This window comes from Pollicipes pollicipes, unplaced genomic scaffold, assembly GCF_011947565.3.
Source record: "Pollicipes pollicipes isolate AB1234 unplaced genomic scaffold, Ppol_2.1 Scaffold_7262;HRSCAF=8765_pilon_pilon_pilon, whole genome shotgun sequence".
NCBI lineage: Eukaryota > Metazoa > Arthropoda > Thecostraca > Pollicipedomorpha > Pollicipedidae > Pollicipes > Pollicipes pollicipes.
This window is the reverse complement of record NW_023597055.1, coordinates 13,927,669-13,951,180: the sequence shown is the minus strand read 5'-3', so window position 1 is coordinate 13,951,180 and position 23,512 is coordinate 13,927,669. Positions and strand designations below refer to the sequence as shown.

At 53.4% G+C, this 23,512-nt stretch overlaps 1 long non-coding RNA gene across 1 annotated transcript; it reads right to left on the bottom strand.

Annotated features, from left to right (window-relative positions):
• Window positions 1–6,269: 6,269 nt before the first annotated feature.
• On the bottom strand, window positions 6,270–8,339 carry LOC119113670 (uncharacterized). Its single transcript, XR_005095917.1, has 3 exons — window positions 8,285–8,339; window positions 6,910–7,110; window positions 6,270–6,327 (listed from the first exon to the last, which is right to left on the bottom strand). It is a non-coding gene; the product is annotated as an uncharacterized LOC119113670 (long non-coding RNA).
• Between the last annotated feature and the right edge of the window lie 15,173 nt (window positions 8,340–23,512).

Below are 23,512 nucleotides of genomic sequence, written 5' to 3'. Positions count from 1 at the left end.
GACTTCAAAGGCCTCGTGCTGCGTCCCATAATACCCCACAGAGATGTATCAGCTCTATCAGTGACAACAGGAAGCCGAGCTTTACAATTACGACATCACCAAACAAGGTCAGCAAACTGTCCGCAGCGGACATTTGACTTTCAGTTCTGCGTCTATTTCACTGAACGGCAGTCGTCGGCGCATTTCTCGACGCCACTCCTTACATAACACGTGCAAGACTCCAGGCATCGCCCGTCACGTTGCCCTGACAGTGGCGAGACAGCTAGGACATGCTATGACTAGACGTGCTGGGATGGCTAGACATGCGCTAGGACAGCTGGTCGCCCGCGAACGATGCGCCGCGATCACGGCTGCCTGTGACATGTCGCCGCGCATCGCGGGTGTTCGGCGCGGCGTACATGTCCCACATGCGTCTGCCAGCGCCTTAAGTCTCCTTTACACGGCTAGCCTGTCGCTCCCAGCACCCGACAAACACACCGGGCACCCGGACTTCAACTTCAAATACATCAGCCGTTCTCCAGTACATCCTGTGGCGCCCGCACAACAGCTGTTCCCACCTGGGATTCGCCGCGGGGTCGGGAAGTAAGCCGATGCGTCGCAGACGGCTGCTGGTGGGGCTCAGACCGGTCGCCCAGGTCGGGGTCTGGGTCGGGGTCAGGGTCAGGGTCAGGGTCAGGGCTACGGCCAGGGTCAGGGCCAGGGCCAGGGCCAGGGTCACGGGGCGACGAGCAGGCCGCCAGCTGGTTGGTGAGAGCGTCCAGCCTGCGGCAGGGACGACGGTCACCACCAGGTGGCACGCTGTCGCGGCAACTGTGAACACGTATGGTGCGAAACCAGGCGAGATCACATTCAAGCAACAGGTGAGAACAGAGCGCCCGCCCATGGACGAAATGTCCGTAACAGACTCCGCACCCAAGGGTCACGGTCAGGAAAGGTCACCGTGGGTTGGCCAGGATCCAAGGATGGGGGACCCAGGACACGGAGATCGGGGCCCGATAGCTAGCTGCAATCGCTTGGACCACGAGACCCAACGTGAAGGGGAATATGCCACAGTTGCCATTGGTCCATTGATACGTAAGTATTTGAACGACGCGGCTTCTCGGATCGGAGGACCAAGAAACCGGTTTCCGATTCGGGGCAGGCACCCCCACCTCCCCCTCACACTGTCCAGCTCGGCGACGGGCATCCCTTACCTCCCCCTCAGACCGTCCAGCTCGGCGAGGGTCGCCCCTCACCTCCCCCTCAGACCGCCCAGCTCGGCGAAGGTCGCCCCTCACCTCTCCCTCAGGCCGTCGCGCTCGGTTCGCAGCGCCTCGAGCCGACGTCGGTCCGGTCCGGTCGCCGCCAGCTCCCGCTCCAGCTCAGCACCCAGGTGGCGCTGCTCGGCCAGCGCCTCCGTCAGCCGCAGCACCTCCAGCTCCAGCGTCTGCGGCAGCATCAGCCATGTGCGGGGGGTGCCGACGTCACCGCGCTGATTCGTCTTCGCGTTCAAACATGGGTGCAGGAGACCCAGTTGGTACCCCTCCGTTGGCAAACCTGACCCTTCAACAACCGGGGTCTGCTTTCAGCACGAAATGCCAACAGCAGCCACATGCTTCCACTTTACCCTATCTTGGATAACATTAATTTACGCATGTCATATAATTACTACTATCCTGGTACGCATTACTGTTAGCATGGTCAGAAAACAAAGCGCACCTTTCAAATGTTCCCGGCGGCTATTCCCCGCTGCCTAACCAACTACCGCCGGGACAACTAGGCGCCTGCTGACCACGGGATGTAGAAGTGTAGACCATCACTGTTACTAATCGGAGCTCAAGAGCGCTACGACTGTTGAAATCATGTTGCACCCAGCAGATATAGAGCGGATTACGTTATGTCGGATGTTTAGGATATTAGTGACAGATGGAGAGCATGGTGCTGGCTGAGTCAACCATAGAAAATACCCTGGATGTGGGCGGTGTACACTCAGTGCTTTTCGTATTTATTCAGGGTACGGCCTGAGGGGAATTACGCACTTCTTCAAGTCACTTGCCGAACACACGATCGAAAACAGGCGGAATCTGACCCTGGCGGACGCGTTCTCATCTCTGCCCGACCTTGAGCTGACCTCCGACTGACCTTGACCTGCACCATGAGCTGCTGCCGCGCCGTCTCGTGCTGCTGCAAGACGGCCGTCAGCCGGCCAGCTGCCGACTGGCTGACGGCGAGCAGCTGCCGCGCGTGCCGCTGGTCGGCGGCTGACCGCTCACGCTCCAGCGTGCGCGACAGCTCCGCCATCTAGCGGAGACATAATGCACCCGAGTTATCGTTACGCGGCGATGGACGACGCTGCGTGTCGCAAGAGTTATGCTCTGAGACAGCCCAGTACCTATACTATTTCGGTCAGGCCAAATAAACCGGCACCACAGTCCGTGGAGGAAATTGGGGCTAGCGGTAGCTTTGTGCAGCATAAACTGAGACGAGATTCTGATGCGAGCATACTGACCGATGTCGCTCAGTCACTAGCTCGGGCCGACATTAGCTGGCTCTCACTGTTTTCTCCCGGTCGATGGCGTGCTGCTGGCGTGTGTGGCGCAGCTCCTCGCGTAGCTGCATCAACTGATTGTCACGTGATGCCAGTTGGCGACCGTGTTCCCGGGTTGTCTGCTGCAGCGTGCGCTCCGCTACTGACACCTAGGAGCGGCCGGGTAACATAAGGTTAGTGATTCGACCACCACAGGGATATCACTTATGCCGTGAACGAAGCCCTCTTGTGGCGCTTAGTTAATGTGCAGTTCGTGACCTCATCGCAACAGGCACCAAAAAATCTTCCGGTTGGGGTCTGAGTGAGCGCGTCGATCCTGTATGGGCTCGTTCGTAATGCTTATCTGTCGTGCCTGGAGGCGTCCCTTGTGCGGGGCCGGAGTCATTCAGCCACTGGGGACAAAATGCTTGACAAATGGTGATCTATATGTGGGATGATGTAAAAGAGCAGTTTTGGCCCTTTCTCGAGAATCGGGCATTCAGGGACTGCAGATGGTCAGAGACACTTAAACACTGGCTGAAAACACGCGAGGGGCAATGCAGGAAAAATAAAAAAGGGGAAGCGGCAATGTGACAGAGAAAACTAAATAAAGTTAAACTGTAGCAACAAATTTCTGGATGGCCTGATATGACCTTTTACTCCACTTTTTTCCTGAAATACCAGCATCTCTGCTACAACTAATGATTCACAGCATTTTGACACTGGAATCCTCAGGCAAGTTGATTTGGATTTGAGCTTTGAATTAATTTGAGCAGATTCAAATATTTACATCACAATATCCACAAAATGACCACAAAAAGCAGAGAATAATATTCACAATGTTCACAACATTAAAATATATTCCCCAATCCTTACCTGATTCCTGTGCCCTCATGACCAGTTTCAACTGGTCAAGTTTTCAACTCCTGATTCACTTCCTGCAGTACCCCTGGGCCTCACACCCAGCTCTGACCCACTTGACAACTCACTCACACCCACCTCACACATCACTCAGACCCATCTGACACTTCACTTAGTTTCCACCTGACACCTCACTCAGACCCATGTAATACCTCACTCAGTCCCATGTGATAACTCACTCAGTCCCATGTGACACCTCACTCAGGCCCACCTGACGCCTCACTCAGTCCCACCTGACACCTCATCCACACCCACCTGACACCTCACTCAGTCCCAACTAATACCTCACTCAGACCCACCTCACACCCCACTCAGACCCACCTGACACTTCACTCAAACCCACCTGACTCTTCAGCTCGGCCACCTCCAGCTGTCCGCCGCTGCTCCGTCTCCTGCAGCTCCTCCGCCAGCTGTTGCAGCTGCAGCTGGTGCTGTTGCCGAGCCAGCTCCAGTTCGTCCTGCAGCTGGCTGCTGAGGGCGCTGGAGACGGCGTCCAGCAGCTGCCGCCGATGCGGGCTGGACTCTGGAAGCACGCGGACCCCACGCCACTCAGAGAAGGTGAGGGGGCTACAGCATGCTTTGGGCCTGGGGCACGCTTCCGTGTCAGGGGCCATGGGACGAATAAGGTGCTCTGGGTTGATCTGACATTTGCGTGAGCGCCTGTATCTGATGGTCCACGTGACGTTCAAAGGAAGGTGGTTGTTACACCTGAACATTCGGTTTGGTCTCAGCAGTAGCATGTTACAGTTACAGTTATTTTATTTCAGGCACATCCACGTAGTGTTTGTTCTGCACCTAGTTGAACAAGGAAAAAGAACCCACACACAGCACAGAGATACACACATACGTGCAGATACACAGTTGTAGTCAATGAGTCAGCGATTTAAAACAATCAAGAATGCCTGGCGCGAGGGGGGCGCGGACGGCCGCCGCAGGCAGCCCGTTCCAGGCGGCGGCGGCGCGGTGCGAAAAGTGTCGCTGGATGGCGCTGAATGTCGCTGGATGGCGCTGAATGACGCTGGATGGCGTTCAGTCGGACACGTGGCAGATGTAGCGAGCCAACAGCGCCCAAAACAGCAAACCAGTAGGCATGCCTGAATGTTCTTTAACCGAAGCTACGTCTAGTTCTATTGTACGTAAAATATGGTATGAAATATTCATACGTTTTACGCGATTCGCCACCTATGCACTCAGCTAGACGTAAGCCAAGTGGAACATACACAGACTGTCATGTGTGATGTATATTCCGAGGCAAGGGAAAAAGGAGTACAAACCATTCCCGACCGAATCTGTAACCATCCACGTCGCGTCTCCACACTGTCAATTTTTCGCTGCATGCATAACTTAGACAACTTAAAGAACTGAACCTAGTAATAATTTTCTACTCCCTACGTCGAACGCTACAATTTTCCGGCCTAAGCCTAGCAACCTTTGTAGCATAGAAAGCTTTCAGTCTCACCATTGCTGTAATACACACAGTTGTTTTCATATGCAGCTGCAATGCAGTTTGAGTCCCTGGGACTCCAACTAATTGCTATTGGCCCATAAGCACTTAATCAGCCAACGCAGCATCCGGCACCCATTGGCCACAGGTGCGCCCAATTTGGTTTCTAAAGGTGATTAAGTGTAACATATTTCACACAGAAATACCCGAATAATCAGCTATACCGCACACCCAAGCTGCGTCTGCATTACCTCATCTTAGAACACCCGGAACCCAACCGTTTGGAGCCCCGCCCGCGTCCCTCACCTCTGGCGGCCCAGTGACCTTCGGTGGCGACCGTGTCTGACGTCACGACGGCACGGCCGCGAGTCGCGCGGACCGCGCTGGACCCGGCCGGGGTGTGTTCCAGCAGGCGGAGGGCGTCCGACTGCGGCGTCTCCCACCGCCGGTCTCCCAGAGAGGAGGCGCCGCGCCGCCGCGTCTCCGGGGCGAGACGCAGCTCCCGTGCCGCGACCGGTCGCGGCGTCTCCGGCGGGGACGTCTCCCAGCGGGCGGCGTCTCTCGGGGAGCGCGGTCGGGACGGCGGCCTCTCGTCGAGGACCTGCTCCTGGCGACTGACGGCCGATGGGGACTTCACGAGAGCCCTCTGACGCGCAGGCACTCGTGTCTCCATCTCGTCGTGCCGCGCGTCGCGCTGCCGTCTGTCGCGCTCTCGCGTCTCCTTCGCCGGCGTCTCCCAGTCGACAGAGTCCCCCCGTCGGGGCGTCTCCTCCTCGTCCGCCCAGCGAGGCCTGGCCGCTTCGCGGGCACCTCGCTGGCGCGCGACCCGCGTCTGCCGCCTCGCTGCGCCGGCCTCGTCGTGCTCCTGCCGCCGCCCGCTGCTGCGATGGCTCCCACGCTCCGGCTCACCGTCCTCCGCGTGCTGCGTCCCGCGCCGCGGCGCCTCCAGCCCCGCCCCGCGCCGGTCCGACTCGCGCGGGGGCGCCCCATCCCGCTGCCGCCGGGAGCGTTGTTCAGCGCCGGCCGCCTCAGCGTCGCCAGCCCCACGCCGTCGCCGCCCGAGCTGCGGCACGTCCCGCTCGTCCGCCGCCGCCCCACCGGCGCGCCGCTCCGCCTGCTCCGCAGCGTGGTGGCGGTCGAGCCGCGCCCCGCTTCCTGCCGCCTCCGCCGGCGGCGCCCACTCCGGCATGGAGCGCGAGCTGATGGTGCTGACGCCGCTGACGCCGTCCTCGGAGCCGCGGCGGCGCGCCGTGCGCCGCGCGGCCCTCGCTCTCGCCGCTGGCCGTGCTGTCGGAGCCACAGCTCAGCATGTGGTCGGAGGAGGAGGAGGGCGCCGGCAAGCCCGGCGCGCGCGCCGCCGGCCGCAGCGGGGGCGACGCCAGGGCCGACCGCATCGAAGTCGTGAGGTCGGCCGGCCAGCGACCGGCGCCGTCGCCGTCACCCAGCTCTGTGGTCGCTGCGGACGGGAAACTGCAGTTGAGGCTGCCATGACACGCTGAGTTGGGGCCCAAACACAGGGGAGCGTGGATGACGGGAGCAACAGGTGAGGATAACACCGTGATTCAAGTGTTTCAAGGACCCACGGCCGACGGATGTGGATTCGAAACCTTCCACAAACTGTACTTTCATTCCCTCCACAACTGGAGTGGACGGACACAGCTGTACCAACCAAAGGACCTGAGATTCACACTTTGTAAAATAATCTGACTCGGATGGGGCAGAACACGCAGCAAAACAGAAACTGCAATCACTGGTGACAATCTGCCAAGACATACTCAGAACTCACCGCCTCTATAACCACTCAAGCTATCCTATGCTCTCCAACAGGCACTGGTCCGCCCCTACTGCTCACCCCGATCTATGCCAACAGAGTGAGCCTCGCCTCACCACCGCGGCCCGACAGTCAGGTAGGCCAGCCAGTCACGCAAGCCCGACAGTCATACCGGCCCGACAGCCACGCAAGGCCGACAGTCACGCAGGCCCTGACAGTCACGCGGGCCCGACAGTCATGCGGGCCTGACAGTCACGCAGCACGTACCACGCGCTTCCTTGGCCAGCTCGTCGGCCAGCCGGCGGCGGACCCGAGCCGAATCCTGGAGCGCCTCCTTCAGTCGCGAGCCGACACCTAGCGGCGTCGAGGTGGCCAGATGACCACGTGACGTCACCACCTGACTGCGTGACGTCACCAGGCCACTGGAAAGGCCTGAATCGGTCCGCGAACGGCCGCCCATGGCCGCACCTGGGAGGGAGGGTACATTGCATAACTGCATGATGTAAAATGACACCCTTGGCTCCCCAATGAAAATTTACACAAACAATTTACATGAGTTAAGAATTAAACAAAGCTCCTATTTCAGAATACATTTTGAAGCTTGCCAGATGCATAATGACCAGTCACCTAATAAGAAATCACTTAATCTTGCATCTTAGTGATGACAGATAACTGACATTATTGATATATTCTTATTACCACCAACACTTGTATGTACTGACACTGGTAGATATAGAATAAGGGAAAATTAATGATAAATCAAAGGTTATTGTCCTGCCAGAGGATACTGATAAACAAAATAAAAAAAAACATTTAGTGATAAAAACCACCATCAGCCAACCTGTCCACAGTTTGACATTAATGTTCACACCCAGAACTGTGGATAAACTCTCAACTTGCTGCCAGCATCAAGCAGTGCTTTCAGCCAGTGCCATCTGTGCAACCAATTCTGAATTGCAAACACTGGTGCGAGCCAATGCGAATTAGACTGGACAATCTAAAGATATGTGAATGTGATAATGAGGATGATATGCACATTATGTGCAGTCCTCAAACAGTTTAAGATATGTAATTGTCATGCACCATGGTTTCAGTGTGTTAATGGGATATCAGAGCACTGCAGGACCATGCCACAACTTCTGCTGCATCTGACTTGACCTTATTTGCATCACTTTCTCTGAAATCTCATCATGCAGAATGGCTGATACTGAGTTACTGATCTAGGGTGGGCCAAGCTGACAGATCAGTGAGATGCACATGGTGCTACATGTTGTTAGTAGCATCATGTGGCCAGCATGATGAACTCATGGCACAAAATTGTGTGCTAATGCATTTAAGCAGCTCAAAGACTTAGCATGCTCTCAAAAGAGGAAACTTCTACTGTGGTACTCACAATGTACCACAGTAATATACCACTGGGATAAAAATCAGGAATAAGAAAGACAGCATCTAATAATCACACAGACAACACCAAATAAACCTTTCCATGGGCCAACTCATAGAAGGAAACATCCCGGGATATTCACACGAAAATCGGTAGGTTTGGCTAGATCTTCATCTGAGAGTCACTGAACTCTAAGACCATTCTCTTTCTCTGACATGCTTTAATTAGCTAAGCATGTTAACTTTTTAAAGAACCAACCTCCAAAATAAAATAGCCGGCCTTCGAACCTCGCCCACTTCGCCGTTGTCCTAAATAGGCCTCACACAAATCCCTCGTACCGCGTTCCCCATTCCTCAGATGCATCCTTTGGCGCCATTCATATTTGTCACAGCTGCGCCGTATACCACGGTTTTGGAGCGATTTCTAAAAGACTGTCATTGGGCTGAAAGCACTATTTTATTAACATACCCAAGCTGGTTGGCCTTCTTGGTCTGATGAAGTCTTAACTTACGCAAATTTTCCGAAATGACGTCTTCATGCATGTATATATGAAAAGCGAGGGTACTGGGTTTCTCTATCACTTCTTCATTTCTAAACTATCTGACGTTTGTTTCCGATTGTGGAAGAAAACACATTTTCACAAGGTTAGGTCATATGAGGTCATGATGGGTCATGCGGTATTTATGCAGAATCCTCTTCTTTTCAGCTAGTCACGGCCAGTGATTGATCGCATCCGTGTACTGTAGGCATGTGGTTTGGTATCTTAGTTCGAACTGGACCTCCCGTCGCTTTCTCCGTGGGGCAGTTTTGTGGCCGAAAATGATACAAAATCGATGATGATATTTGTATTGTTATGACGCATCTGAACACGAAACAGGCGAAATAATGCTATTTCTGCTGACACAGATTAAGGCTAGGTGTTTCTCGGTTTCATACATCTGGATGGAAGCTAACAGATCTTGCAGATGGGGAAAAGTTGGTCATGTAACATACATTGTCATGCATTCTTTGTGTTCATTGTTGAAAGTGAAGTTCGTTAAACAGACTTGTGTATGGCAGACAATTTTGAGTCGGGGCGCGCAGCAATACGAAAGTTCGTTGTTTTAGTAAACCCGTGGATAACCTATGTAGAATGGGTAACAGTTTGGGCTCGTTCAAATTTTGTAAAAATAACTGGTATGGAAGCGAGCGTGTCAAGACGTCTACGGCATGTTATTTACATGCCTCAAATTCATGCCTCAAAATCTTACTGTTTGTGCTTCTTTTGAACATTAGTAGTAAAACTCTACGCGACACAGTAGAATGAAGGGGGCGCTCAATAGAATAGCGCTTTCGGCGCACTAATGTGGCCTTTAGAGAGGCGCTTTTACTTTCCGATCAGGAATGGCACATGCCCCAGTGCTCCTCCCTTCTTGATCGTCGCTGCATAATCTCTATGCTGCTTAGGTTAAGGTCCGTTCAAAATGAGGGTACCAACATTACGACATACAAGTCGCCTTTCGTCAAGCTAAGCGGGCAAGTCCGTTAATAACAGATTGATGAGGTTGGAACGTCGGGCCCGCGGATTGTCTCCCTATCACTTACACAAGATGGCATCCCTGTCCCATTTGCTGCATGACGGCATTCGGTGGCATCGCCAACCGACACTTATAGTCATGACATTAAGGGCGTCGGAAGATCTAGAAAAGTGAGGGGCATGGCAATATTGAAGGCGATTCTCGTCATGCATCTCTAAATTGCTAATGTTATATATCCTCAGACAGCGCGAAACTCACGCCAGACTGTCCCTACACCAAGTCAGAACATAAACAATTATATAATTATAACATTAATGATATAATATATAACAACATAACATATAATTATTACATATAATTCCTATGCCATTAGATAAATAATTGCTTCTCGAATCGCCTCCGTCATGCAGCTGGCTGGCGCAACTACCAAAGCATATCAGAGCGGCCCGGTCGAAGCCCGACTTGCGGAGATTCTGCTCGACTGCCTCGCGACGACTCCAAGTGCGCACTGTTGGTCATGTCGGGGTTCACTGTAGCGGCAATGGGCCCCAGGCATCGTCCGTCACCAAACAGACCGTTGTTCTTGTGGTCTTTTCCACGCGCAAGGTCCGTCTCCGCCGCGCCGAAACAGTCTTTTGCTGACCTGATCCGATTAATCGGAGCGGTTCGGCAGCAGGCGTGCGTGCCCGGGCGGGAATAGCTTCGGGCGTAGAATAGCCTCGGAGCGTAATAGCTTCCGGCGTGACGTAGCCTCTGGCGGTGAATAGCCTCTGGCGTAGAATGGCCTTGGAGCCATTCTACGCCAGAGGCTTCCGGCGTGACGTAGCCTCGGGCAGAGAATAGACTCGGGCTGGAAATAGCCTCGGGCTGGGGTTAGCTTCGGCCGTGAATAGCCTCGGGCAGAGAATAGCCTCGGGCGAGGAGGCCAACGGGGAGAGCTTGGCCAGCTGACCGTGGGGAAAGGGAGAAGGAAGACAAAACCTACGCCCTATGCCCAAGTTCATGGATATGTGTAACAATGTTCTCGTCTGCCGGCTCCTGACAGGTCAGCTGCCGCCCGCGTGGTCGGCACGTCTGCGGGCTGGCCGCTGCTCACCTCACCTTCCAGCTACCGCTCGTGACCGCACCTACTTGGTAACGTGGAATGTCTCATCGTCTGCGTGTAAGGCGACGTGCTTTGTTTTTGTGGCAGGTCTGTAAACTGAGGCCATGCCTGACAGTAACACTACGATCGAGAACAAGGTTGTGGGCAACGATGTTGGTGGGGTGCCGGCACCTATGAGGGTGACACAAGTGGCGTCCCCCAGATTCTCTGTGATGGGAAGGTTTACTTGATTCGGTTCCTAGTTTGATACCCTTTTTCTCTATGCACAGCTGGAATGGTGACACACGCCTCAGATTCTTGCCGCTCTGCCCGTCGGAGGTGAGTCGAAATGTTGATGACCTAATGACGGCAGACCAGCATGCTTCGTATCAGCTGGCCGTGTCCGATTTCAGTGTTTTGTTTGAGGAGATCAGTGCCCTCAATGCCCATGCCAGGCTTCGGCAGCTTCGGTCTGATCCTCATGAGTCTGTGGATGTTTTTGTAATCAAGTTCTGAAAGCTGGTGCAGGAGGCCTTCTGGGCAATGGTAATAGCACAGTTCGCTTCAACTGTTTTCTTGGCGGCCCTACGCGGGCCATATTAGGTCGGTGGGGTGTCCGATGGCATCGCTTCTTTTTCGGCCGATGTCAAGAGGGTGGCGTAATGTGACACGCGGCGAGAATCTGCGATCGCACCCGGTCCGGCGACAGATCCGGGAGCACCAGCCTTCGTTGCTTCAGCAGCCCTTGACCCGGATGGAGCAGCTGAAGCAGCGTGGTTAGTTGGTCGGTCTCAATGACTGTGTCAACCCTAGTGAAGACGGCTCCATCCCCTGAAGTTGGCTGTTTTTCTCCCTGTTGGCGGGCGTGACAGACGCCCCTCGGGAAAGTGCCTCGTCTGTGCTTCCTCGGGGCACTTGGCGGCTACCAGCCGACTGCGTGACTGTACCTGCTGCAGCTGCGGGCGAACGGGTCACTTGGCTCGTTGCTTGTCGCGCGGCCAGTCTGGGAAACGGACCGGGGACTCCGCTATGGGCCCAGAGCGGAAGGAGCTGGCTTCACCGTCCGGGCCAGCAGGGGCGACAGTCGCAAAGACGTGACTGGTAAGAGCAGCGCCGGCATTGCGGAATACTTAACTTTTGATGCCGGGATATTCGGTACCGTGACCAGTTGTCTATTAGACACCGGCTCTACCATCAGCGTATTGCATCATTCAGTTTTTGAGTCCATGTCGGTCGTCAGGCTGTGCAAAGCCTCCACTCAGGCCAGAACAGCGTTTAGAGATCCTCTCCCAATGTCCGGCAGAGTATCAAATTTGAGGTGGGAGATGTAGCTCGGATGATCCTGTTCTTTCTGTGCGAAGTCATTGGTGAAGCTCCTGTCTCCTTGGCCTGCACATTATGCAATATGTTCCCTGTGCCATAAACCTTCATAACCGGTTGTTGATAATTACCCCTGCCGAATCTGTCCATACAGCATCAGTTGAAGCGACATCCGTTGAGAAGGCTGTCGTGGGAAGGATTTTTTCAACACCACCTGGGTCACAGCTGGTTATTCCAACTTCCGTTCACGATTGCCATGGTCAGGGTCCAGCTGTAGCTGAACCCACATGGGACCACCCGGGAGTGAAGGTAGCCAGTTGTATCGTGGACATGGACCATTCTCCAGTGCCTGTCATAGTACACAATGTCACAGCGGAGCATGCCACTGTTTCGAGAGCACTCGATAGCCTGGTGGCACAACTTGATCTTAGTCACCAGGCTACCGGCCTACCCAATCTCTCACACCGATGGCTCGCTGGAGTTGCTCGCCGGTTCGTCGTTGTACTGCACGCCTGACATGAACGCTGCCTGCTATGAGATTCCCATAAACCCAGCTGACAGGGATAAAACTTTAATCACTAACCCGTTCGGCAACCCAAGGTACATCAGAGTTTGCTTTAGGCTCAGTTCTGCGCCGTTTTCATACGCAAAAATGATTAAACATTGTTTTCGGAAACCTTTCTCCAAGGACCTGCTTACTTACTTCGACCATCATTGTGCAAGGAAAGGAATTTTGCGGAAGAATTAAACGGCCTGGTCTTTGTTCTCTGTCTCCTCAGCTCGGCGACCCGAGTCTGAATTTCTGTGCGCGCAAATTCTTTCATAAAGCAGGTCACATTTCTCAGTCATGTGGTCTCTGGGAATGAGTTAACCACAGACCGCGAGAAATTTAGAAGGTGCGCAAGTGGCCGGAACCGCGCACATCAAAGCAATTGTCCAGTGCTTTTTTTTAGGACGAGAATCATACTTCCGAAAATATGTAAATTGCTTTGCGAGCATGTCGGGCACTATATTCCGTCTGACCGCCCGGGACACCCGATTTCAGTAGGCCACGGAGGCTCAGCACGCTTTCGAGAGCATAAAGCAGGCGCTCAGTAAGCACCACTGGTGGCGTTTCCTTGTGTTGATGACGATGCCGGCACGTTCACGTTGGACTACGATGCCTGTGATGACGGGATTGGTGCTGACCTTCTTCAGGAGCAGGACGTTGTTGACCGTGTTATCGCTTTTGGAAGTCGCTGCTTGTCAAAGTCACATAAAAATAATTCAATCGCAAAGAATGAGCTGCTCGCTTGTGCTATCTTTATTCAGGAGTTTGCACACTATTTTCGAGGAAAATGTCCCAGCTAAAGACGGACCCAGCAGCGGTCAGTGGCTTCTAGATTTCAAAAATCCACAGGAATGCTGGCTAGGTGGTTGGACATACTCGGCAGGTTTCATTTTGTGATGACGTGTCGCGTCAGACGGAGCCTGCTGCCGAGTGTCGCCATGCGTCTGATGATGACGTGTCGTGTCAGACTGAGCCTGCTGCCGAGTGTCGCCATGTGTCTGGTGATGATGTGTCGCGTCAGACTGAACCTGCTGCCGAGTGTCTGGCCCATGAGTCTCTTCAGCTCAAACAAAACAATGACGTGTCTATCGCTGAGATTTCCTGTCACTTGTCCTCAGGCAAGCGGCTACAGGAACGTCTCTCTCGCACGAGGCACACCCTCTGCTGTGGCTTGGGGATCGACTTCGCTTATTGGAGGGAGTACTGTTTCGAGAGTGCAAAGTGTGAACCCGCTGCCCTGAGCAGCTGCAGATGGTCGCTCCCATGTCCTGATCCCTGATATTTTGACATCGATGCATTCGGGTCCGAAGAGAGTCGCGTCAGCTCTGGGAAACTGTTGGCGCAAGGCGCGGCCTCGTTTCTGGTGGCTCTCGATGACTCCTGATACGCACAGATTGTGCACAGAATGTGGCAGATGCGGTTTATGTCAGTCACCTATTTATCCAGCTCCGTGCCTTAATGGGAGAGCTGTATGTCCTGGAACCATAGGATATTGTATCCATGGATTTTTTTACTAGCTTACCCCTCACGGTGCATCAACACAAACACCCGCTGGTCTACTACGAGCATTTCGCTCGGTGGCTGGAGGTATTCCCTCTCTCAGACGTGTTTGCTTCTACGGTTGCGCACGTCCTCAGTGATGAGTCATTTTCTCAGTTTGGGGGGCCCCTAAGAACTTGCGCTCAGATTGTGTGTACAAATTTCAAGAGCGAGCTGATTGCCGATGCTATGTCGTTTTTTTGGGGATCCGCAAAACCAGCGTGGGCAGTTTTCATCCACATGAAAATAGCCGGTGTGAGCGGATGATGACAACTGTGCTGGGCATGCTGTCCAAGTATCTGGGGTGACAGTCAACATGAACGGGACCAGCACTCGTCGCTGCTCATGCTTGGATACCGCTCAAAAGTGCAAAAATATGTAGGTTACAGCCTCAGGGTTGCAAAAATCTCAATGTTGCTTTTTGGTGCTGGGTCGAGAACTTCGCCTGCCGGTCGATGTGGAGATTGGTGCAACCCGTGCGCTAAAATACACCCGTGTGTCAGCTTATGCGGAAAAACTTTCTGAGAGTCTGCGTGGCGTTTACCTGGAGGCTACTCGTATGTCCCACCCAAGTAACGTGATGAACAAGCGCATGAACGAGCGGAAAGTAAACACTTTATTTTCAGATTGGCGATAAAGTGCCACTTTTCAAAAACGTTTCAAAAAGAGGCGAATAATACAAATTGTTCCGTACCTGGAAGCTGGCCGTCAGTGTGTCTGTTCACGGTCTTCTCGGGATAGTTCAGGAGATCGGCCTGCTCCCGGCGGTCTTCTCGGATCAGACGTCCCCTCGACTGGGTCACATTCCGTTTGATGCCGTTGCTGCTCGTGTCACTGGTTAGCCATTGTAGCGTAATTGCAGCGTAAAGAAGTCACAATAAAGGGTGGTCCACATCAATGTTGACCATGGCTGGGATGAGCTGCCAGTGGTATTTCGGCCATATCTTTGTCGTGGAGCCTGTGACATCGCGAGGATCTTCCTGCTTTGTTTGTCGGGTCTGGCTGCGAGCTGTGCAGAGTTAACACATTGGTTTTGTTAGTGCCGTATCTGACCATTGGCTGCGCGCCGTTCGGCTCGTCCGATCAGGCCGTTCAGGCCCGATCTGTCCCATGTACTTTCCGGTGATGACTGATACTTGCACCACGGAACGCGGGTGCACCAGCCCGGTGGGTTAGACCGCGCTCTTACATGTCGGAGCGCCATGAGGCACTTCCCTGGCGAGTGAAAGATGCCGATGCGGGCTCGTTGGGCGGACGTTTGGCTTTTGTTTTCACCATGTGCGTGGAAGTGTTGCCTGCCTGGGAGACGCCTGTGTGGGATTGGTCGTGCTTAAATGAAACGCTGGATGATTTTGTCGTCTAGACCGTGTTTTGCTGCTGGGGCAGTTCGATATGTAACTCCGCACGCATAATGTTTGCAATAAAAGATGGTGTTATCCTTGTCGTAGGGGAAAAAGGGTAACAGTGCTGCTTGTGTTTACCTCTCCACCCCCGGCCACGCGGCTCGTCCCGTCCACCCGGCGGTCGGAGGTCGCGGTGCCCGGGGCGCTGTGACCCGGGCGGTGATTGGTTCGCGGCGTGCCGGTCACTCGGCAGGTGACCTGTGGTCAGGGCCTCTGTGCGCCGGGCGACCTAAGGACGGACGCTGGCCCGGTGCGGGCGGGAAGGTGTCGGTCGCAGCTGGAATGCAGGTTACAAAGTTCGCTACGTTTCCCGAGCTTACATACATATGTACGAGCCATGCTAACGGCATCTGACCAGAAGGCCCACATAGAGATAGATGCACATAACGCTGCTCTTCAAGGCGCGTCTTCTCAGAAGAGTTGGCTTACGTGGCCTGGTACGGCAGCATTGCATGACACTGTCCAGCAGGCACGTATTGGCGGATGCGGCCCGCTGGCCGACGCCGGGCACCATTTCTGAAGGTCACCGGCCGGTTTCATTTTCGAAGAAGGCTTACCGTTTGTGTGACGCATCGCACTGCTCCTGCCTGCCACCCCTTGCCTGGCTTAGCCTGGCTCGCTAAGTTCACTCAATTAAGTCATAAATGTGGAACATTGACATGTTTTGATGGCAGTGATGACGATGTTGTAAAACATGCAAATATTTTGGGCCGACATCAATCACAATGACCTGTGCAACATGCCTATGTAAGCTAGATGTCTCAATCTTACCCGAGTTGGCCTGCAGCGTATACTTTTCGAGACCGGTTTTTAAAAAAAATCGTTTTCCAATCCATTGCTGACGCTCCACTGGATCGAAGAGCGCTAAAGCCGCTTAACAGTTTGCAGACGATGTTTTCACGTATGCCATACGTATGCCATATGTATGTTTCACGTATGCCATATGCCTTTCCGTGTCATATGTGCTCTGGCTAGTTATGGGTGTCACTAAAAGTACTCTAGAATGGAAAAGTCCGTGGTTTGCGATCGGGTGCAAGTAGCCGGCCTGCACAATCGACCACCTCATGTCCGCTGTCAAACGGTTTGATCTCGTGTTGTAGCGACACCGGACTGTCAAGATATATTACTAGTTTCGGCCCATGTTGTGCAATTTTTTACCATCATACAATTTCATGCTTACGACATCGAATGGGTGATCCAACATTATGTTCGTAGGCGCATTTTTGACAGTGGTGAGAGTTTGCTGTACGTGCCGCGAGTTTTCTGCTCCCACCAAGGTTAGTGAGAACCGACGCTCCAGCCATGGACGGTGACGGCCGGCGCTTCTACCATGGACAGTGACGGCCGACGCTCCTGCCATGGACGGCGACGGCCGACACCACCAGCCATGGACAGCGACGGCCGACGCTCCAGCCATGGACAGCGACGGCCGACGCTCCAGCCATGGACGGCGACGGTCGACGCTCCAGCCATGGACGGCGACGGCCGACGCTCCAGCCATGGACAGCGACGGCCGACGCTCCAGCCATGGACGGTGACGGCCGACGCTCCAGCCATGGACAGAGACGGCCGACGCTCCAGCCATGAACGGTGACGGCCGACGCTCCAGCCATGGACAGTGACGGCCGACGCTCCTGCCATGGACGGTGACGGCCGACGCTCCAGCCATGGACAGTGACGGCCGACGCTCCTGCCATGGACGACGACGGCCGACGCTTCTACCATGGACGGTGACGGCCGACGCTCCTACCATGGACGGTGACGGCCGACGCTCCAGCCATGGACAGTGACGGCCGACGCTTCTGCCATGGACGGTGACGGCCGACGCTCCAGCCATGGACAGCGACGGACCGACGCTCCTGCCATGGACGGTGACGGCCGACGCTCCTGCCATGGACAGTGAAGGCTGACGCTCCAGCCATGGACGGTGACGGCCGACGCTTCTACCATGCACAGTGACGGCCGACACTCCAGCCATAGGACGGTGACAGCCGACGCTCCAGCCATGGACAGTGACACCCGACGCTCCTACCATGGCCAGTGGCACCCGACGCTCCTACCATGAACAGTGACGGCCGATGCTCCTACCATGGACAGTGACACCCGACGCTCGACGCGTTGGTGGAATTACAAATGCCTTTTTAAAAGGCAAAATACTTTTACAACCGCAGCCAAGTAAAACACATGTTTCTTGCTCTACAACCATTAACCCCTGTCATCACTCGCGTCGCTGCATTCTCCCTGCTCGAATCGGAAGACAAGAGAGCAAATTATCATAGATAAGTAATATGCATCACGGGGTTTCGAAAACATCCGCCATTTACAATTCATAACGACGAACGCTAAGCTTGAGCATTACTAAGCTCGTCGGCAGGCAACATATTTGGTTGGTGAGTGGTAAGGAATGGTAACTAGGTAAGTACTGAGTACCACAGGCTCTACTGACAACATTAACATGCATTGCATTGCATAACAATGCATTTTTTACCGATGCTTCTTTATGTTTGAAACTCTTTATCTCATGCTTCAAAAATAATTTTTTCTTCCACGCCCTTTCGACAACTTGTTTATGTGTCAGCACCAGCTTATTTACGAAAAAGAGCAGCATTAAATCCCCTTCAGGGGCATACCAATCTGCCACACGAGACAATCATGCCGGCTGTTCAACAAATTCCAAAGATATTTGCCCCCTCCGCTCGATTTCCACATTGAGCTTCGAAAAGGTTTGGAATTTCAAAAGCTGCAATCCTATTGGCAACTCTAGAAAATAGCCCACAAAGACTGTCACCTCACCGCCCAAGTGTCCAGCGGTCTACCGTCTGGATAAGGGAAAGGGGGAGGGAGCTTTAGTCGACTCCTTTCCAACCAACCACGGCCGTTGAACATGCTTTGCCAATGTAGGGGCAACTGTCCTTCCGCCTCCATCCCCCCCCTACCAAACATGCCGTAATGACCGCGTGCAAGTCGCGCTGGCGGGATGAAAAGGATGGCGGATATCAAACATATTTACATGTCGCATTGTTTTCAGAACGGCCAAACAACATGGTACGAAAAGACGTTTCTGAAGCCGAGTAAATCCCAAAAACCTGAAATGTTGGCGTGTGTGTGCTATATCTTCCGTTTTATTTTATAGCCTCGCCATATAGCTATAGTACGACACGCAGTCAATAATGAAAAGTAGATTTCACTGTGTAGTGAACAGTGGTAAACATCTCAAAATGGATTTCAACTTTGAAATAACATGATGGCATATTACAAGCTTCAGGAGCACGAAGGCACCACATAGGTCCAGGGTGAATTCTGCACCGTTCTACATCTTTCACTGAAGAATAACTCTGGCCTTTGCTGAGTATGGAACGAAAACAACATAGCATTTCAGGACTGCACATGCGGATTTCCTGGGCCTCATCAGGTATGGGAGGCCTTCACTTCAGCTAAAACACGACTTAGCGTACCCCAGTTGCTGTCAGCTCCTCGCGATCCAAGATGGCATCTGATTCATAATGAAATTAGAATCTTCGGAAGGCTAGTGTCGTTGAATAGTTACTCACGGTTTAGCGTTGTAAAGCGGAACTCCTCTGACGGAGGCTTTTTAAAGACTCCATAGACGGACAGAACGGTTTCCTACAGGCTCACAGGCGGACTGATGGCTTCTCACAGGTTCACAGACGGACTGAGGGCTTCTGACAGGCTCACAGGCGGACTGATGGCTTCTTACATGCTCACGTACGGACTGAGGGCTTCTTATAGGTTCACAGACGGCTCGGAAGATTGAAATCGAACAGCAGATGCAGTGGCCTTCGTGAATGATAGCCATTTCGATCTAGTCTGGAATTCCATTAGCCATTTCGCCATTTGCCATTTCGCCAGCCATAGCCATTTCGATCTAGTCTGAGTTTGCTTGGGTTGCGGCATTCCACGCTTTCATCCAAGTATTTCAACTCATCAAAATCGTGGAATTCGTCAAAAACTTCATATTTTTGTTGGATACCAGGCAACTATAGCACAGTCAGCAACGGAAATGCCGATTGGAGCGCGAGAAATTTTCTTACCCTCCTTCGAATCATTAATTATACTGCTGACTCTCTTGCCGCCAGGGAGCAGGACAGGCGGTCTGGCCGTTGCGGCGCAGTACTACTTCCCACCGCCCCCTGCGTTGACCCGCAATTCGCAAGCAGATTTCACAAGCAAACACAAAACCGAAGCTTACTGTAAATTCAGATTAGCGTGGCACAGACCCGCAAACTCCTCGTATGATGGAAAATAGCCATGTATGTCTAAGCTTATTTGACCTTACTCGCCAGTCCTCGAATTTGTATTTCCGTAACTTTAATCATAACGCATTAAGATATGTAACAAAATGATAGAAGGTGGGCATTGTGCCCCTAGAGATCACTCCGTGCGTACACGCATCTGATCAGAACTCAGGCACAAAGCATATTGCACTGATATAATCAGTAGTTAATGAATTTACAAAGGCGCGCAATGTTGATGTTCCACCAAAGCGTCCTGAATCACACACAAAGTAACAGACTTTTGACGCCATCGGGAATCATGGCTCATGTGTTGATCAGGTGAACTGATCATTCCTGCTGGGCCGATCTGTGACTCTGTGTTGATCTGGCGTGATTCCTGCTGGGTCGGTCTGTGACTCCGTGCCGATCGGGTGATCCGATCATCCCTGCTGGGCGGATCTGTAGCTCTGTGCTGATGGGGGTAATCTGCTCTTTCCCGCTGAGCCGATCAGCGGCTCAGCACCTCACGACAGTCTACTGCCGTCATCTCGTGGACCCACCGAGCTAGTCACGTGACATGCCCAGCCGTGACGTAATCTCGCCTCTCACTCTCACCGCCTGCAGAATGCGACCCCGCGCTGGCTACGGCACAGGATAGCTGCGCCAATCGCACCGCTGGAGCACGCCTACCGTGGCGGTGACCGCCCTGTGGTTTGCGCGGAGTTTGGCAGCTTTGGTGATGAGGAGCTGCCGTGTCAGTCGTGCCGCTGAAGTGGACGCGGGGGGCAGGCGTTGGGCGGCACCCCGTCTGGGGTGCTGCTGTGACAGGCCTCTGGATCGGGCGCTGGTCGTGGATGGACCTGATTTCGACGCGCGCACAAGGAGCGGCGGCTCGGAGTTGAAACCAGACCGGCTTTTCCTGTCAGCATGGCCTGGTAAGGGTGTGCGGTTTTTTTGCAGCTGTGTGCGGTTTACTGGATCGGCCGAGCGAGAGTTATGAGCAGGCAAATGTCCTCATTGCCGTTTTTGCAGAGCATGCGGAACTGATACCACTCAGAGGCATGGCCGGATATGCAAATAGCGGTTTTCCATTGAAACTGGGGTGTAGATTAGGCGCAAAACGCCGTTTATACTCTTCGTATAACGATAAGAAGAATGTGCCACCGGATTTTCAAATGGGTTCCAGCACTGGCTGATGGCGTGCTCCAACTCCTGCAGGTGCATCTTGCGGTGTAATGGTGTCCGAGGGTGGCGGAAAGGCAGGCAGGGGAAGCAAGGCAGGGAAACCCTGCCTTGTTACAGACGTGTTTGATGCGGTGTGGTGAACATTGTACAGCAATGTAACGCCAGATAAGACAGATACGTTTATAAGCATTATGTCGGTTTCAAGGAGAACAGGGTCACCATTTCACACAACCGACCTAGCTGAGGGGATTGTGAGTTGAACCTGTCCCAGACTGTCTTTGTTTTCACACCGTGTCATTCGGGATGGATAGTGAGCGTTACAATAGTTACTTTGGCCATCATATGGGGACGTGACGGTGACGACTGGTGACGTTGTCTCGGACCACGTCGGTCGGGCTGGTGCTCACGAGCGTCAGGGGTGTCCACGTCAGTCGGGACTGGTACTACTCACGAGCGCAGGGGTGTCCACGTCAGTCGGGACTGGTACTCACGAGCGCCAGGGGTGCCACGTCAGTCGGGACTGGTACTCACGAGCGCCAGGGGTGTCCACGTCAGTCGGGACTGGTGTACTCACGAGCGCCAGGGGTGTCCAGTCAGTCGGATGTCACTCACGAGCGTCAGGGGTGTCCACGTCAGTCGGGACTGGTACTCACGAGCGCAGGGGTGTCCACGTCAGTCGGGACTGGTACTCACGAGCGCCAGGGGTGTCCACTCAGTCGGGCTGGTACTCACGCGTCAGGGTGTCCATGTCATCGGGACTGGTACTCACGAACGCAGGGGTGTCCCGTCAATCGGACTGGTACTCACGAGCGCCAGGGGTGTCCACGTCCGTCGGTCTGGTGCTCACGAGCGTCAGGGGTGTCCACGTCCGTCGGGATGGTACTCACGAGCGTCAGGGGTGTCCACGTCCTCGGGATGGCACTCACGAGCGTCAGGGGTGTCCACGTCAGTCGGGACTGGTACTCACGAGCGTCAGGGGTGTCCACGTCAGTCGGGATGGTACTCACGAGCGTCAGGGGTGTCCACGTCAGTCGGATGGTACTCACGAGCGTCAGGGGTTCCACGTCCGTCGGGCTGACTCACGAGTGTCAGGGGTGTCCACGTCCGTCGGGATGGTACTCACGAGCGTCAGGGGTGTCCACGTCCGTCGGGACTGGTACTCACGAGTCAGGGTGTCCACGTCAGTCGGGAGGTCCCACGAGTTCTAGGGGTCCACGTCCGTCGTGACTGGTGCTCACGAGCGTCAGGGTGTCCACGTCCGTCGTGATGGTACTCACGAACGTCAGGGGTGTCACGTCCGTCGGGCTGTACTCATGAGCGTCAGGGGTGTCCACGTCCCTCGAACTTCTCACCGCGTCAGAGTCAGGAGCCGCCACGGCCTGGCAGCGCCCATGGATGCGAACCATCGTGAACCAATGTTCAGCTCTAAATAACTGTGGCCAAACAAAAGAAAGCCTGTCTTTAGGATAGCGCCCTCAGAGCCCTCTGGTCTTCCCGGAGTTGTTTGGTAATTTCGATGACCCCTACGTGACGCCCTGTTTGGGATTTCGTTTATTTAACCAGTGTGTTATTCATTGGATTAAAGGGACGGTGGGGAGTAATCATAGGGCAGAGTGATGTTGCTGACCAGGAGGAGTTAGTTATGCTTGCTGGCGGGCATATAGCCCAGCGGAGGACCAAAAGGATCCTGCCACCTCCCCCTTTGTGTCAAGAGGCTTACGCTAGGTGGGAGCAATTTCATAGGAATTTGCTGCGTAGGAATTGGAAGAAATTTGACGCTTGCCCCGCTACTCAAGCGAAAATTTTGGGCTATATTTTCTACCTGGTCGTCTTTTGTCTAACTGGGAAATGTCGGCAACTTAATCTATTTTGGGTTCTTTGAACGCATAGATGGGTAAACGCATAGAAAGCTGCAGTCTACTCTCGCAATGCGCTGGTTATCTTTTGGCAGGAGGCTTCTGTTTTTAAATTAATGATCATGCAACTAGTCATCTGTTCTGTGTCTGTAGGATTTCCGAGGGTTTCCTCTGCAGTAACGTTTTTATGCACGCTTCAGGAAAAAGAAAAGTGCTGAATTGACTTGGTATGATCGATGTCGTTAAAGTATTCTCTAGGAGAATACCAGTCCGTATGAGAGGGATCTCAATCCCTTGAAGGAACTGCTCATTCTGCAAATACTTAGTTTGCATTTTTCCAGAACAAGCAGGAAGCCAACAGGCATTTTATCCCAACAAGTTGCAAATAGCTGACAAAGTGACCTCTTGCACTCTGCTTTCGACCGTATTTGCTCTGGAGTCAAACCATAATGGATACAAATAAACATTGAAATAGATCAGGGGATTGTGCGGTACTTTTGGTGAATTTAACTCACAGAACTTGTTTATTGTATGCCTATGCTCAAATGATATGCGGTTTACTAGGCTACTTCTTGACCGGGTGAGGCCCTTCAGCATGACCCAGCGGTATGCTGAATCCAGAGGAAACATGATTGCATTCCAAATCCTCATCGCTCCTGCCAAAAATGATTCAAATTTTAATCCATTTTCTTTATCAGGACTAGGATTGGAAATGCAATCCGCAACACGTTTCCAAATCCCAAATCCAATTTTTTTTTAATAGCGCAGTGCATAGTGATAGCATCGCACACGAAAAC